Below are 15,628 nucleotides of genomic sequence, written 5' to 3'. Positions count from 1 at the left end.
TTGACAAAGGAGGCAAAAATATACAACAGAGAAACGGCAATCTGTTTAACAAGTGGTCCTGGGAAAACTGGTCAATCACTTGTAAAAGAATGAAACTAGAACACTTTCTAACACCATACACAAAACTAAACTCAAATTAGATTAAAGATCTAAATGTAAGACCAGAAACTATAAAACTCCTAGAGGAAAACATAGGCAAAACACTCTCTGACATAAATCACAGCAGCATCCTCTATGACCCACCTCCCAGAATATTGGAAATAAAAGCAAAAATAAACAAATGGGACCTAATGAAACTTAAAAGCTTTTGCACACTGAAGGGAACTATAAGCAAGGTGAAAAGACAGCCTTCAGAATGGGAGAAAATAATAGCAAATGAAGCAACTGACAAAGAATTAATTTCAAAAATATACAAGCAGATCCTGCAGCTCAATTCCAGAAAAATAAACGGCCTAATAAAAAAAAACGGGCCAAAGAACTAAACAGACAATTCTCCAAAGAAGACATACAGATGGCTAGCAAACACATGAAAAGATGCTCAACATCACTCATTATTAGAAAAATGCAAATCAAAACCACAATGAGGTACCATCTCAAGCCGGTCAGAATGGCTGCTATCAAAATGTCTACAAACAATAAATCCTGGAGAGGGTGCAGAGAAAAGGGGACCCTCTTACTCTGTTGGTGGGAATGCAAACTAGTACAGCCGCTATGGAGAACAGTGATGAGATTCCTTAAAAAACTGGAAATAGAACTGCCATATGACCCAGCAATCCCACTCCTGGGCATACACACTGAGGAAACCAGAACTGAAAGAGACACGTATACCCCAATGTTCATCACAGCACTGTTTATAATAGCCAGGACATGGAAGCAGCCTATATGTCCATCAGCAGACGAATGGATAAGAAAGCTGTGGTACATATACACAATGGACTATTTACTCAGCCATTAAAAAGAATACATTTGAATCAATTCTAATGAGGTGGATGAAACTGGAGTCTATTATACAGAGTGAAGTAAGCCAGAAAGAAAAACACCAATACAGTATACTAATGCATACATACAGAATTTAGAAAGATGGTAATGATAACCCTATATGCGAGACAGCAAAAGAGACACAGATATATAGAACAGTCTTTTGGACTCTGTGGGAGAAGGTGAGGGTGGCATGATTTGAGAGAATAGCATTGAAACATGTATATTATCATATGTGAAACAGATCACCAGTCCAGGTTTGATGCTTGAGACAGGGTGCTCAGGGATGGTGCACTGGGATGACCCTGAGGGATGGGATGGGGAGGGAGGTGAGAGGGGGGTTCAGGATGGGGAACACATGTACACCCATAGTGGATTCATGTCAATGTGTGGCAAAACCCACTACAGTATTGTAAAGTAATTAGTCTCCAATCAAAATGAATTAATTAAAAAAAAAAAAAAAAGGAAGGTATTTGTTCTGTAACATTAAGCATGGCTACATTGGAAGATAAAGGGATAGTGGAGCTCTCAGAGGAACTTGGGGTTGGGGAACAGAGACACCATTCTACTCTGGCTACTGTTACTGCCATAAGTAATAAATGGATTCCTATGATCCAGTGTTCTGTATGTATACATGGATATACACAGTCTATTTCTGTAGTAGACTAACTTACTAATTTGGAAGTAGAGTAAAATCTCAGGCCTTCACAGTTTCAGTCCCCTGCAGGCTGTACCCCACATGTGTGTGTGTGTTAGTCACTCAGTCCTGTCCGACTCTTTGCAACCCCATGGACTGAACCCCATCAGGCTCTCCTGTCCATGGAATTCTCTAGGCAAGACTACTGGAGTGGGTTGCCACTTCCTACTCCCGGGGATCTTCCTGACCTGGGGATTGGACTTGGGCCTCCTGCACTGGAGGTGGATTCTTTACTGTGTGAGCCACAAGGGAAGCCCTGTGCATTCTCATGGTCATCTCTAAAACTTACCCCTGACCCAGCCCTTCCTTCAACAAGAATCTCACATGGCTGCCCAGCACCCTCTGCATCCAGTTCAAGCTCTTTGATTAAATCAAGTTTCCAAGGTCTATACCACTTCTTGAATTCAGATCCCAGAGGAGCCCACCTTGGTCAGCAGGAGTACATCAATAAAGTCCAAAGTCTTGGCCTTCTCCTTTTCCTTGAGGAAGTCCTCAATACCTTCCTTGGGGAGGGTGTGGCGCTGCTCCTGGATGACGGCATCTGTGAAGTCGTGCACCAGGCGGCAGGCCCTGCGGAAGAGCCGCCCATCAGGGATGAGGTAATACAGGAAGTCCATGTGCAGGAAGAGCTGCTGATATCGTTTTGCCACAAGCGCGCTGAGCTCCAAGATGGCCGCGATATAGTCACTGGGCTTCCTACAGGACAAGAGCGTGAAAATGCAACAATGTCTGAAATAAACTTTGAACAGAACCCTCTTCTCCTCAAACACCTTCCATGGCTCTCTGGAAAGCTCAGGAGAAACTTCATATCCTCTTTGGTTTCAGAATGTCATTAAGATATAAATATGCCCATGCCTCCACTCTTATTTTCAAGATGTCTCCTCACTATTGCACATACCTTGCTCTTCCTAGCCTCCTGGCCTTTATCAAACAGTTCTACCTACCTAAAAGGATGGCATCTTCTCTTTCCCCTTCTTGTTCCTCAATGTCCAGATCTGACACACCTCCTCCAAGAAGACCTTTCTGATTGTCCTGGTCAACCCTTCCTTACCCATCTACTCCCACGGGTCTGTGGCTCATGATCCCCAGGACCTTTCGTGAGACTCACTCTTGGCAATTGCTGTCGTAACTGAAGACGCATTTCTGTAGACTGTCCAGGGTCATGAGGCTGATGTGTTCAAAGATGTCCAGATGGGTGTGGCCCTCTTTGATCAGATGCTGCCACTTGGCCTGGACAGAGAAGGGGACACAGCAGAGGCTGAGAACTGCCTCCTTGGTGCCCTTTCCTAACCCCAGATACCAGGATGCACTCCCTGGACTCTGTCTCCTGGTCCCAGGCACCCACCCCCGGGGAGGACCAGGCTCACGGAGGAGTGAAAACTGTTACTATTAGGACATGAAGTCTCCATGACTGGGAGTCCGAAGATCTGGGTTCTGTAATCCTGACTCTACCTCCCAACTCTGTGTGCATGAGTGTGAGCTTGGTTACTCAGTCATGTCCGACTCTGTGTCTGAACTTTGGACTGTGCCCCCCCGCCCCCGCAACAGGCTCCTCTGTCCTTGGGATTTTTCAGGCAGGAATAGTATAGTGGGTTGCCGTTTTCTCATCTAGGGGATGTGCCCAACCCAGGGATCCAACCCACATCTCCTGAGTCTCCAGCATTGTAGGCAGATTCTTTACCTGTTGAGCCCATGCTTTGTGCACTGTTGGTCAACTTTTCATAAAGTAAGTGCTAACAAATGTTAGGTTTCATCATTTTCATTGTTATAAGTTGATTCGGAAAATGATCCCTATCTTGATAGAGATAGTCCTCCATGGGCCCTGAGTACTCCTGCACTTTTTTTTTTTTTTTTTGGTTTTGCCAAAAAATTGTAAGACCCCTATGTTCTTTACCTGGGCCATTTCTCAGAGCTGTGTTTGTAGCAAACAACCTTGAGAAGTGAGGTAATGTGTCACCCTGGAAAATATCAAGCTTGCTTCTAACTGCTATAAATGTCACAGAGTTCCTAAACCTAATATTCCCTCCCCTGTGATATATGAGTAGACATACATAGAAGCCCACCTGTGTTATTTGCATGAAATTTGGTGACTTGGATGAAGGATGCAAACCCACAAGAAGCATGTGTTGTTTGCTGGGCTAACCTTTGTCTATGACCCAGGAGTCTCACCTATTCTGGCAGAATCCAGGAAACAGTCACAAGCTCCCTTGTCAGCTTGAAAGTATGAAAAAAAATCGCAGGCACTTCACAGAAACCTGTGCTCCAGTTTTTTGCTTTCCTATGTGTATATCAAAGCCCTTTGCAATGTAACTTTTCAGTAACTCTACTTGGAGGTGGAGCCTCTTTCACCATACTTTGATTCTGAGCTGGCCTTGGACTTGCTTAGGTCAACAGACTGTGGTGAAAATGATGAGGTGATCACTCCAAACCTAGACCCCAAGGGGGCACTGCAGCTTTCTCCCAGTCTTTTCATACCCTGCCTCTACCATGTGAACCGGCCTGAGACGCCTTTTGAAGGGAGAGAATCACATGAAAGCAAGTCTATTTACCCTTCCCGAGGTCATGCTAGATCAGCTTGTAGCCACCCAAGCTTCAAACCTCTGAGAGGACTGACCCCAGACCAGCAATGCTTCCTATCTATATGGTCAGGCCACCCAAGACAGCTGTCCTCTTGTTCTCTGTACATCCCAGGCTTGACCAGTCCCTGCTTCACCTACACCTTATTCACATTTCCTGTTACTCATGGAGCCTTATCAGTAAATGCTGACATACTTGCTCTCAGTCACAGATATACCTGATGGGATATCACTCCAGGACCTTGCTTCAGACACATAAGATCCCCTTATCCATTAAACCACTGATGTACATCTGTGTTATTGACTCCAGCTCTTTCTTCAGTCTTGAGTCTTTCAGTGCTCGCAGGGTGCAGTCCAACACGACCAGACCCACAGCTGATCACTGGCACAAGAGTGGCCCCATCCACATCCAGAGAAACCAGCCAACTGACTCACAGTCTCACTGTACATACTAAACCCTTATAGTTTTCAAGTGATTCATTACTCAAAAATAACTACTGCCTGATATTCATTATTATCATCAAATATGTCTCAAGATTCTAAGGCTTCTGTGAAGGTAAAACAGAAGCTAACACCTTCTGAGCATCTACTATGTGCCAGGGACATGGCTCCATTATGATATCTTGAAAGTAAAAGCGTTAGTCATTCAGTCATGTACGACTCTTTGTGACCCCATGGACTGTAGCCTGACAGGCTCCCCTGTCCATGGAATTCTTCAGGCAAGAACACTGGAGAATGGCAACACTGGGTTGCCATTTCCTTCTCCAAGGGATCTTCCTGACCCAGGGATTGAACCCAGGTCTCCTGCATTGCAGGCAGATTCTTTGCCATCTGAGCCACCAGGGAAGCTCAGCTTGCAGGATATCTTGACCACCCTGCAAAACAGGGATCATATTACACTCTTTTTATAGCCAAGGACACTGAGGCTGAGAAAGGAAGAATGATGGACTTGAGACAATCAGAAGAGGGAGAAATCCAGACAAGACATCTCTGAGTCCCTGTTGTCCCCCAGGCTCCAGATGGGACCATGGGTTCAAGAGACTCACATGCATGATGTCTGTGCTCTTGGTGAAAATCTTCATATAGGGCTTCAGGATGTTGAAGTGGAAGGCGGGAGTCAGCATGTGATGGTGCCTGTTCCACTTGTCACCAGCACTCAGGAGGAGCCCATCCCCTAGCAGAGACAGCCACAGGGATTGAGCAAAGAAAGACCTTCCCCTGGGTCCCCAGGGTCATCCCCAACCCCCTTCACAAACAGTTACTCACCCAGCCAGGGCTTCAGAAAGTCGTAGAAGACCACATCCTTGGGTGCGGCGGCAGCTGACATGAAGGAGGACCATCAGGGACCAAGGAGAGGGGGAGGGGAGGGTCTTTTGGTGGGGAGTGGAGGCTCCCAGCCAGGAGTCTGCATTCCCTCTCCAAGCCCAACATAGCAGAACGGGACCAAAAGCACAGGAAGCTGGGAGGGGAGAGGAGACAAGACCAGGCCACAGCACAGAACAGAGCAAAGGCAGAGCCCACAGACACACTCACGGTGCTTAGACACACCCCAGCCTGAGACATGACTGGACATTGCATCTTCTGACCTTACAAAACACCTTTACGGGGACCTAGGACACCACACCTGCCCCAGCACTGGCCCCTCCTGAGACATCTGACCTGGCCCCATGTCTTAACAAGTCCTAACAGGCCACACCATGAGTGGCACAACACGACATGACGCAGAATGCTTTGCCATGGGCCTGAAGACCATCTGACATGACCTCGGTGTGCCCCAGGTGGACCCCAGACAGGACCTGAATACACTGATGACACGGGCCTCAACCAGAGCCTAAGACCTGCATCAGGCAAGACTCACATAAGGTCTCGGGCATTTCGCAGAGTGACCCTGGAGTCCCAGACCTCAGACAAACACCCACAAGTGACCAGCAGGAGCACCAGGCAATCTCTAACAGCATCTCAGACAAGAACCAGAGAGGCTCCAAGATGCTTCACATGTCCTTGGCCACAGGTGAGCTCTAGACATGACTGAGAACATCTCTGAGCTCAGATTTAAACATATACCAGGTATCACTAGGTATAACACACACCAACTGTAGCCAGAATCCACGTAGAAACATAAATCTGATCAGACGTGGCCATTCAGCAGACATTGCAGACATGACTGGACATCATGCAGTTGGGATTCTGCAGTGGGAGACAGTGGCACCTTTGCTATGCCCCCCTCTGCCTGCATCCTGGTCACTTGTACAACTAGAGGCAACACAGAGACCATGGCAGTGGGCAAGCTATGGCCAGGGAGGCGTCTACCTGGAGCAAAGAGCACAGGCTTGATGCAGGTGCGGTGGAAGATGCAGATGATTGGGTGCCAGGGCCCCATCCACCAGCAGCATGCATCCCCATAGGTGCTGGCCAGGCCCTGTGTGTACAGGAGACCTTCCTCTGAGCTCTGAATCTGGAGAGGAACAAATAGAACCCAATTCACACTCTTCTAGGCTGCCAGAGGGAAGGACCTCCAGGGCAGAGATCCAGAGCTGGGACAATGAATCACTTCCAGCAGCTGCTCCTCTGTCCTCAGCCTCCTGCCACCCTCTCTCCCCTTATCCTCCATACGTGATAATTGGGGTCCCTTGAGTATAAGTATAGGAAGGGTCTTTCCCTGTTTGGATCCCAAACACCGTGTTCCCCTGACTTCTCTTCCATCCCCATATTCCTGATAAGGAGACTGAGGCTCTGAACGATGGAGTCTGTTGCCCACGTTCTCTCAGACAATAAGCCTGAGACACGTGCCCACATCTGTCTGAACCCAGGGTCTGTGTTCTTAACCATCAAATCACTCTGAGCCTCAAGACAACAGCTTAGAGGACCCTTAAACAACCTCCAAGACTGGATACTCAAGAGTTTCAGGGACACAGGAATGGGTCCTATGACACAGGCTAGGGAAATAAAAGGAAATCCTGTGTCTTTTCCTGAAAATGTTGTCAATGAGCTCACTTTTCCATGGGGGTTGAGCTTGTTGGATTCAGTGTTACCAAGATGATAGGGAAGCCACCACAGAGGAACAGAGAACTAAACAATGAAAACAGATTTCTTATGACATTATATAGACATGGATATATCTGGGTCTGAAGATACCCCTCCTTGGACTTCACAGTCACTTGATTCCTTTTCTTTCCATAGATCATACAGGGTGGCATTTCCACCACTAACAGCTGAAGGAGACTTCAGCAGCCACAGAGAGCTGGGGCCCTTCTCATGTTCACTCTGCATTCTTGGGTCTGAACCCAGGTCTCTGTTACACGCTGCCTGTTCCCCTGCTTACTTGGTCATCTGTCTGCGGATGGGAGGGGCAGGGGACAAGGGAAGAGAGCCAGGATGGGGTGGAGTCTCCTCAGGAAGATTCCTGGCATCTGGAGAAGGAGGGCACTGATCTAGAAGTGGACCAGCTCCAAGACAGGGGGAAAGAAAGTGACCCACCAGAGAGGTGGATGTCATGTGAATAGCAACTCAGATGTACACCAGCCATAAGCCGTCATTGCTCAGCACCTGGGGATATGTGGGGACTGAGGACAGGTCTGGCAGGGGACCCGGGATGTTATGGATGCCCATGCATCACGCCATACTCTGTTTTAAAAAATTTCTGCTCATTGTTCTGGAACCAGTTCCAACTCCTCCTCCAGGAAGCCTTCCAGCATCCCTCAGAAGAGAACCTTGCTTCTTTTCTGGGTTTGCAGAGCTCATTTCCCTCTGGCCAGTTCCTGACCACACCAGGTCACAGATCTATTTCTCTGCCTCAATCTGAATCTTCAAGTCCTGTCTTTTACCCAGGACACCAGGGTGGGGTGTAAATGGCAGTGAGAGAGAGCAAGGAGGAGGCTGTGAGATTGGGATGATCAATGCATGAAGGAAAGAGGAAGATGGCAAGAGAGGAGGGGAGGGGGTTGGGGTCCTGTACGGGCCACATGGAAGCTTGGCAGGGAGGGGCTGGAAGCCCTGAGGTGTGTGATGGCACCCACCACCACAAGCTCTGCCTGGGTACCTGAGGCACTGGCGAAAGTCCGGATGCAGTCAGGGTGGCAGAAAACGACCAGGGGGATGATGGGGCCCATCCACATCAAGTAACCCTGGGGGTAGTTGGTCACCAGCTGAGTTACTTTGCTCAAGCCCTGCTCCGTGGGGGGAACCTGTGAGCAAGATAAGGGCCATCACTCTACAGAAGGAGAGTCCACTGCAGTGGACAGAGTGTGGGATCCTGCACAGATGGAGGGAATCTCTCCTTCCTCCTTCCCTCTGGGGGAGGCTCTCTATAAGTCCTAAGGGTGTATCCCAGGGCACAGGGAGAAGACAGGCTCTCTGCCCGCAGGGAGGCAGATCTTGGCTTGAGAAGACACAATTTTCTTGTCCTGGGAGTGGTCCCAGTGCAAGGGCAATCTAAGAAGGAGGTCCTCAGTGGGCAGCTTTGTGGGTAGCAGGGTGACTGGGCTTTGGTCCAACCCTGTCCCATGTTTTTCCTGCTCCACCTGGCTTCTGATTTCTTGCATGGCAAGGGTTCTGCAGACCTCTGACCTTCTAGCCCTGGCCATCCCCCAGGGACAGACATGAACTCTGCCTGCTAACCCAAGGGGGAACATGATCTATAACCTTCGCTGCTCAGGCTCCGTGCAGAGTGCATCCTGTCTGTTTCTCTGCAAGTTATGGGCATGCCCTTCAATTGTGCCATTTTCAAAAGAAGAAACGGATGCCATATCCCCTCAAAGGGGAAGAAGTGTGGGTTGCCTCCTAGTGAAGCACCCTCTCCCTCACGATGCTCCATTCAAACCTGACAAATACCCCGAGGTACTCTAGGCAGGTGACAGATCATTTTCACCTTTGTGACTTGCTCCCCTCTCCCAAGGCCCTAAGGTGAGGATTCAAAGCCCAGAGAGGATGAAACTGGAGCCCATTATACAGAGTGAAGTAAGCCAGAAAGATAAAGATCATTACAGCATACTAACACATATATATGGAATTTAGAAAGATGGTAATGATAACCCTATATGCAAAACAGAAAAAGAGACACAGATGTACAGAACAGACTTTTGGACTCTGTGGGAGAAGGCGAGGGTGGGATGTTTTGAGAGAACAGTATCGAAACATGTATATTATTAAGGGTGAAAAGGATCACCAGCCCAGGTTGGATGCATGAGACAAGTGCTCGGGGCTGGTGCACTGGGAAGACCCAGAGGGATGGGGTGGGGAGGGAGGTGGGAGGGGGGATCAGGATGGGGAATACATGTAAATCCATTGCTGATTCATGTCAATGTATGACAAAAACCACTACAATATTGTAAAGTAATTAGCCTCCAAGTAATAAAAATAAATGAAAAAAAAAAGAACATAAAAAAAACAAACAAACAAAAAAACCCCCCAAAGCCCAGAGAGGGGGCGTGGCTCAGCTGATGTCACACAGAAGAGTGACTGAACCGGTCTCCACGGCCAAGCCCTTGGAGGCAGGGAATGCTGAACTGGAGAACTTTGTAACATTCCTGCTGCCTCCAGGGCTCGCTGAGACCATCTGAAGATCTGGAACCTCAGCAAATCTTCACGGTGAGCTTTGGACACCCTCTGCTGTGAACGCTGCCTTAATGAATAGTAACTGCAATAAGTCCTCCCCCAAGTTGTAGTTCTCATCCCAGGCATGAAAGGAAAAGTTGTCTGCGAGATAGGGGGAGCTGAATATAATCCCTCTGACCTTGACTGAGGGAGATGATGGCAAGTTGATCACCTCGGTCATCAAGCATTTGTTTTGAGTGCTTACATCGCTCCAGTCCTGGACTGGGCACTGTAGTGTCTGCTCCCCCAAACCATCATCAAATTGGGAGGTGGTTACTAAGTGATTGGACGATTACCCGTTTCATTCATCCTGAGTGGGGTCAAGTCATAAGTCACAGTCTGGGGCACAAGCTAGGCAGGTGTGGAGGTGGGGTAGGTCTAAGAAGGTTTCTGAAAGAGGAAGTGAGTAGCTGACTTTATCTAGATTGGGCAACGGGCCTATTGGGACATCTTTGGGAGAGGGATGAGAGTTAAATTAGAGGAAGGGGTCCTGGACAGGGGAGGGGGTCGGCAGCTGTGCTCCTGTAGGTGGGAATGGGGAGGTGGTAGTTATTTCCATTAGGAAAGCTGTGGCTCAGAGCAAGACACACGGATATGGGTCATGTGCAGAGCAGACGCTGGATGGTGGATCTTATCAGGTGCATAATGTGTGGGAGTCAGGCAGGGAATGGACCCCAAAGCAGGCTAGGACTGGAAGGACAGGATGTGGGGAAGGTCTCGATGGCAGTGTAGAGGGATTAATGAGTGAGGGAAGAGGGGGTTCCTTGGCCTCCCTGTCTTCTCTGCTGTCCTAGACCCCAGCCAAAACCTGGGCCCCATTCCTGACCCCCCAGGAAGTCCATCTACCCTGATTTCCCAGACCCAACCTGCTGCCCACACTCACCAAACTCAGGTGACCAAAGAACCAGTTACATTTTGGGGGCTGTGGGAAACATCGGAGGCGGCAAGAGTTGTTGTAGGAGGTGAAGGTCCAGGCCAGGACGTGGGCCAGGATCCAGGAGGCCCTGACCAGCAGCAGCAGCAGTCACGGGGAGGCTGCCACCGGCCCGAGTCCCAGCCAGGACAGGCTCAGCTCCAGCATCCTGTGATCAGATGGGGTGGAGGGTGAATCCTGAGGATGAAGGAAGAGGCAGTAACGGTGAGCTGTGAGGCAGAGAAGGATAGAGGGAGAGGAGCAAGGGAGTGAGGGGTAGGGATGGGGAGTGCTGGGGACGGGCAAGAAGGGCTCAGAGACAGGCAGACAGGCGCTGGGAGAAGGGAGGGAGAAACAGAAATTCAGAGGAAGAGGGAGAGACAGAGACAGACAGACAGACAGACAGACACACGTATCCACTCATCTCCCAGGTCATCTCATTCCCTGGAGCCACCCTGCCTTGGGCATTGCCTTCCTCAGCTCGGGCCAGGACCCCCAGCCTCTTACCTTCTGTGTGGGCTGGCTTGTCCCACACAACTTCTTCTGCTCTCCTCCTGGGATGGCTGGGTCTGACCCCAGATCTAGAGGAAGCTGCCAGGGGCCGGGCTAAGCCAGCCAATCCCCACAGCTTCCTTACTTCCTCCCCACCTGGCAGCTGTCTGGATACAGGGTGGGGGGAGGGGGAGCACAGTGTTACCCAGAGCTGCCTGTGAATCAGTTCAGGATTCATTCCCCCACCCACTGTGGACACTGGCTCCTCTGGACTCAGTACCTCCCACGTGAGCAAGTTGGGGTGCAGACAAAGGTGATTCTGGGCCTCCAGTTTCACAACAACCCCTGCACTTCCAAGGCCAATGTGTGGCAGGCAAAAGCACATACAGGAGGGCAGGGCAAAGATCTCTGCAGCTCCTCTCCACTCATGGGCCAGGAAGCCTTCACACCCCATTTCCAGGCCTGGAATCAGGAAGCTCAGAACCCTTAAAAATTCTGGCTTTGGGGGCACACACAGCCTGGCGGGAGTTCAGGTTGTGTCTCCAAGCAGCCCAGGGTCTGGGGCGAGATGTGACTGCTGCAGAACAGAAATAGAGAAACCTGCCTGACTGGGGATTACCTGCATCAGATTCAGAAGATAAAGGGCCCATTTGGAAGAGGGCTCTGGGAGGCTCTGAGGGGCCTAGAGAGGGCAGGGTCCACACAGGGGAGGGCAGAGCTGGGAGTGTTCTGCCCTGCCCTTGCTCTGATTGTGGGCTATGCGTACCCTCTGTGGGCTCAGTCTCCCCATCTGGGAAATGGGATGCTGGATAAGACCCTGAGAGGGGGAGTGAGAAGGGTTCTACAGGAAGATGGTAAGGATCAAGAGCCCTGAAAAAGATGGAATGAAGGAAAAAGGCTAGCTACTACTACATGTGCTAGTGTATGTTGTGGAGCCCTCTGCCAAGGCCACAGGACAAAAAGCTCTGTAAATGACCAAGTCCCTAGCAACCATTGCCATGAACCTCTGGACCTAAACTGGCTGGTTTCCCAACACCACATTAGGTAAAATACCCACTCTAACAACCCACTCCAGCATTCTCTCCTGGGAAATCCACGGACAAGAGAAACCTGGCGGGCTACAGTCCAGGGGATTACAAAGAGTCAGACGCAACTGAATGCACATGTAGCATCCTAACCAATCACCTAATGCCACCACTGCAGTAGGAATTTTCTCTGTTTGAGGCTATAACAATTGGCTACTAGCCTGTGAAAGGGTTCGGCTCTCCCTTGAGCCTGCCCACCGTTCTATACATAAAGCATGCCTACTATGTGTCAGAAGCTCTACAAAGCATGCCTGCTGTGAGCTTGGTCATCTATGTAAAGCACACCTACTGCGTGCAGGTTGCTCTACATAAACATGCCTACTGTGTGCCACATGCCTTACATAAAGCATACCTGCTGTGTGTCAACTGCTCTACGTAAAATAAACCTACTCTGTGCAAAGTTCTTACATAAAGCACATTGACTATGTGGCCTTCCCAGGTGGGCCTAGTGGTAAAGAACTCGCCTGCCAATGCAGGAGACTTATGATACATGAGTTCAATCCCTGGATCAGGAAGATCCCCTGGAGGAGGGCATGGCAACCCACTCCAGTATTCTTGCCTGGAGAATCCCATGGACAGGTGAGCCTGGTGGGCTATGGTCCCAAGGGTTGCAAAGAGTCAGACATGACTGAAGCGACTTAGCACAGACACATGCATATTGATTATATGCTAGATATTCTACATAAAGTGTGCTTACTATATGCTGGGTTATTGTTTAGTCACCAAGTCATGCCCACCAGGGATTTCAGTCCATGGGATTTCCCAGGCAAGAATACTGGAATGGGTTACCATTTCCTTCTCCAGGGAATCTTCCTGACCCAAGGATCGACCAGCATCTCCTGCATTAGTAGGTGGATTCTTTACCACTGAGTCACTTGGGAAGCTCACCACACACCGGGTACTCTAAACAAATCCCGTCTATCATATCCAGTGTGTTCTACATAAAGCATGCCTGTTGAATGCTCGACATAATACACAAAGAACATCTACTATGTGCTGGGTGCTCTAGAAGAATCGTGCCTACCATGTGCCAGGTACTGTATATAAAATATTCACTCTGTGAGTCAGGTGCTCCACACAAAGTACACCTGCTGCGTGCCAGAAGTTCTGTCAGCAAGATAATACATCACCCTTCCCTCAGTGCTCTGGGCCAGCACCCCGGGATCAGGCAGAGACCCAAGTGATGACAAGACCCAAGTGATGACCCATGTGATGACAAGTGATGACAAGACCCAGGTACCTGTGAATGGAAGGGCAAACTGAGGCTCAAAGAGGGCAAGCCTCTAGCCTAAGTTGCAGAACTGGAAGGTACCCCTGTCTGTCATATCACCAGGCCTAAGCCTTTCCCCTCTGATGCTCCACCCTCATTCACAAGGGACAATGTCCTGTTAATCCAGGGACACTTATAAAGATGTCATCTCCGGCAAAATGGTGACCCCAATGGGGAGATACCTTGAGGTCTTTATAGCATCACATGGATCATACAGCCATATTCAGGATGCACCACCCAAAGGATCTTCAATGAGTGCACCATCTCTTCCTGGCCCTGTGGGGTGGTCTCTGGTGAGAGAGAACTTGAAGGATGGGGCTCCTGGCAGAGCTACTGATCAGGAAAGTAGTGCAGGGAGGAAGGAGTCCTCCCAACACTGGTAGGATGCAGGGGAGACCCTAAACCTCCTCCCCCAACACTGGCCAGGGGAATCAAGTGGAGGATCCTAAAACTATCAGTGGGGTGGGGTGCACCCTGACCCCAGAATTTCCTTCCTCTCCGTAGATTTCACCTCCTGACAGTTCTATTCACATCAGGGTTAGGCAGGCAAAGCCAGAATATGATAAACCAAGCAGCATCCTGGGACACACAAGAGAAAGAGACCCCGGTGCTCAGAGGAGTCAGCTCACTGCGGACCTACTGTGTGCTGGGAATAGGCAGACAGCCTAGAGTAGTAATTGTAGCCACCACACCAGCATTTTCCAACATAAGCCACTGAAGCTGTTTTAAGCCCCTTCCCTGGGTAGGGAAGATCCCCTGGAGAAGGGACTGGCTGCCCACTCCAGTATCCTTGCCTGGAGAATTCCATGGACAGAGGATCCTGGTGGTCTACAGTCCATAGTGTTGTAAAGAGTCGGACACAACTGAGCGACTAACACACGCAAAAGTATATTAACTTTTTCCATTTTATATAGTTGAGGAAACTGAGATGAGAAAATCATGTGAGTGACTCACACAAAGCCATACCGCTGGTGGGACCACGCTCTGCCCCGGTTGTCACACTGGGTACCCTGAGCCACTAAGCTCTGCCTCTTCTGTTTCTGTAGGTGGGCATTTCATTAGCACCACTTTCCAAGATGGTGGAAATCACTGAAAGAGGCAACACATGTAAAACACATAGGATGGAGGAGGGGCTCAATAAAGGAAGTCATTACTGCTGTTGTCATGGTTTCTGTCGTAATCATCTGACAGCCCTGCAAGATCAAATTCACTGCCTGTTTTTACAGAGGAGGAGATTTCAGAGGGGTGAAGCAACTTGCTTCAGCCCAACAGCAATTTAGGTAAATGTGGCAGGACGGGTGACAGCAAAGCCTGGCACACAGCACCTACTCATTAAATATCTGGGGAAGAAATGTTTTTGAACTATGGTAGGTTTAATCAGTGAATGCAGAATCCACAGATGTAGAAGGCTCCTGGTATTTGTCTTTCTCTAACATTTAGTTTAGCATAATGCCCTCACGTTCCATCCATGTTGTCACAAAGGAGCAAGCTTTCATCTTTCTCATGACTGAATAGTATTCTGATGTATACCATATTTTCTTCATCCATTGATGGACAGTTAGGCTGTTTCCATATCTTGTCTGTTGTGAATAATGCTGCAGTGAGGATGGGAGTGCAGATATATCTAATAGATACTGATTTCAATTTTAATGGCTCATATGGTAATTTTATTTTTAAAATTTTTAAAGAATCTCCATTCTGTTTTTCATAGGCGTACATGTAATTTACAGTATCTGTTGCTTAAGTATAAGATTTCCAGTTTCCCCCCACACTCACTGGCACCTGGTATTGTCACTCAGCTTTTCCCCAGCCATTATCACGGGCATGCAATGATACATTCCTGTGATCTTAGTTTGCATTTCCTAATGACTAATGATGTTGAACAGCTTTTCATGTGCCTATTGGTCATCCATATATCTTCTGTGGTAAAGTGCCTATTCAAATCTTTTGCCCGTTTTTAGTTTTAAAAATTTTTAATTAAATTTTTTATTGGTGTATAGTTGATTTACAATGCTGTGTTTAGTT

General features: G+C 48.8%; 1 protein-coding gene across 1 annotated transcript in view; it reads right to left on the bottom strand.

Annotated features, from left to right (window-relative positions):
* Positions 1–11,480, bottom strand: part of LOC133061572 (CCAAT/enhancer-binding protein zeta-like) — a 32,644-nt gene extending 21,164 nt beyond the window's left edge. The window contains exons 1-8 of the mRNA XM_061149548.1: positions 11,264–11,480; positions 10,727–10,954; positions 8,291–8,435; positions 6,562–6,706; positions 5,518–5,571; positions 5,298–5,425; positions 2,784–2,905; positions 2,101–2,371 (exon numbers count right to left, since the gene is read on the bottom strand). The gene's annotated coding sequence lies outside the window, so the exon portion shown is untranslated. The remainder of the gene's footprint in view (positions 1–2,100; positions 2,372–2,783; positions 2,906–5,297; positions 5,426–5,517; positions 5,572–6,561; positions 6,707–8,290; positions 8,436–10,726; positions 10,955–11,263) is intronic.
* Positions 11,481–15,628: the final 4,148 nt, after the last annotated feature.

Source organism: Dama dama, chromosome 9 (genome assembly GCF_033118175.1).
Source record: "Dama dama isolate Ldn47 chromosome 9, ASM3311817v1, whole genome shotgun sequence".
Lineage (NCBI taxonomy): Eukaryota > Metazoa > Chordata > Mammalia > Artiodactyla > Cervidae > Dama > Dama dama.
Note: the sequence above shows the minus strand (reverse complement) of the source record. Positions and strands in the feature narration are given on the sequence as shown.